The sequence below is a fragment of the Ornithorhynchus anatinus genome, chromosome 1 (genome assembly GCF_004115215.2).
Source record: "Ornithorhynchus anatinus isolate Pmale09 chromosome 1, mOrnAna1.pri.v4, whole genome shotgun sequence".
Taxonomy (NCBI): Eukaryota; Metazoa; Chordata; class Mammalia; order Monotremata; family Ornithorhynchidae; genus Ornithorhynchus; species Ornithorhynchus anatinus.
In genome coordinates, this window is record NC_041728.1 from 60,131,948 (window position 1) to 60,134,101 (window position 2,154).

General features: G+C 53.0%; 1 non-coding gene across 1 annotated transcript; it reads right to left on the bottom strand.

Moving 5' to 3' along the window:
• Nucleotides 1-563: 563 nt before the first annotated feature.
• On the bottom strand, nucleotides 564-699 carry LOC114816218. Its single transcript, XR_003763987.1, has one exon. It is a non-coding gene; the product is annotated as a small nucleolar RNA SNORA7 (small nucleolar RNA).
• Between the last annotated feature and the right edge of the window lie 1,455 nt (nucleotides 700-2,154).

The following is a 2,154-nucleotide window of genomic DNA, read 5'->3' on the forward strand; positions in this document are numbered from 1 at the left end:
AATCCTTCCTCCCATTTCTGGAAAACCCCAAGACATGGATCCAGGGCATGGGGTGGAACCACTCAGTTGTGGCAGCGATGATGGAAGCTGCTGTTGCCACCACTGAGGAGAAGGTGGAGGAGGAGCAGGAGGAGTGGGAAGAAAAGGAGAGAGAGGTGCAGGAGGAGTGGGAAGGAAAGGAGGAAAGTCCCCTCCCCTTGCCCCTTCCTCCTCTCCCTTTTCCCACTCTTTGCTTTCCTCTTCTTCTTCCCCAGTTGCTCCTCCTATCTGCATCGCAGCTGGACATGGGGTCCACAAACCCCAACTGGGTAGCTAAACCTCCCCTAATGTCTTATGCCTTATGTCTTATGCCTTTGAGTAGTCTCCAACCCAGAGTGACACCATGGACACATCTCTCCCAGAACACCCCACTTCCATCTGCAGTCGTTCTGGTAATGGATCATTAGAGTTTTCTCGGTAAGAATACAGAAGTGGTTTACCATGGCCTCCTTCTGCACAGTCAACTTGAGTCTCCACCCTCGACTATCTCCCGTGCTGCTGCTACCCATCACAGGTGAGTTTTGACTTGTAGCAGATGGCCTTCCACTCGCTAGCCACTGGCCAAGCTAGTAATGGAATAGGTATGCCTCTGCTTGACTCTCCCTCCCATAGTCGAGACTGGAAAAGTACTGGAAACTCTCCAGGTGTGACTTAGAGGGGGAATATCTGGAGCTTAGTCCTTCCCAAACCAAGATGTCTAGTCACTGTTACTTAGAGTTGGCTAAGGAAGGCAAAAAATCTGAGGGCAGACCCCACCCCGAAGAGTGGTTTGCAACCCCAGACTCCCCGAATCCTTGCATGCATTCCCCAGCCCCCACCCCCCTGGTCACTTTGGGCTCAGCATGACCCCCCAGGGCCCATCAGAGTGGGTGAGGGTGGGTGCCAGGTGGCATAGGGGAAATGGTGAGATAGGAAGCCAAGTGCTGGGGTGGGGAGAGCCAGCCCTAGGTTTGGAAAAGGGCTGGAGCAGGCTCTGGACAGGACTGATATGCCACCCTGATCCTGTCTTCAGCACGGCTGGAGGCAAAAAGCACCCTTACTGGAGATTTGGGAGGGTGAGGGTGAGGGGGTGGGGGACATGCCAGGGGGAACCCAAAAGCTGCACACAAATCAATTTGGTTTGAACAAGTGTCCTCAAGCACTGATATTCCTGACACTCACACAACCAGGCTGGATTTCCAATCTTGGGAAAGCCCTGGCATGAGTTTCTTTATGATCTCATGACTACCAACTCTGTTACATCAAACTCTCCCAAGCACTTAGTTCAATGCCGTGCACACAGTAAGGGCTCAGCAGATACCACCAATAGATTGATGTGGGACAGGAGGAAGAGCAAGAGGTAAAAGGTCAATTGCCCAGCCCACAAGAGGTTCAGTATTAAGCAACAGGACAGAGTCCACTTCAGGCTGGTCAGGTGATCCTGGGAGCCAGGCTGAACCTGGCTCTGATCACTCTCAGCACGTCTCCACTCCAGCAGGACAATGGGCTGATGGGAGAAGCGACTAACAGTTGTCCATCCCTTCACAGTCACTCCCTAGGACTAACTGGGACACAGCAGGGTGAAGACCCGAAGATTCCCTCCTCCTCTTCCCTCTCCCCATCCACTTGCCTAGGACCCTCAGCCCATTGTCCCTAATCCAGCCCTCAGCCTCTAAGCAGGATGACCCACCCTCATCATTCTCCCCCTCACTGCTCCCGAAGAATGCTGGAAGGGAAATTCACCACTCCCCAAAGGCCACTGTTTTCAGACTTTAACCATCCTGACTGTCCAGCCCACAGGCTGGGCAACTCTTTGGGGAAGCCCTTCCATAAGTCAAGCCTAACTCACTCCTGTGGCATCCATCCTACTCATTGAGGCAGCTCTACTAACTCCGAGCCCCTTTCCCTGGCAGTATTGATGAGTATTGAAGGACGGAGATACCTGCAAATATCTCAGAAAAGGATTGACTCTTCCCCTGGAGGTAAAGCAGGGGAGAGGAAAGAAGCAATCAAATCACAAGCAGGAACATGGCAGGAACTCCTGAGCAGAGACCGCTCCACACACAGCTACCTCTTGGGGGTGAGAAGAGAGGGAGGGCAGTCAGTATTTAAGTCACCAGAGCCACCAACCTGGGC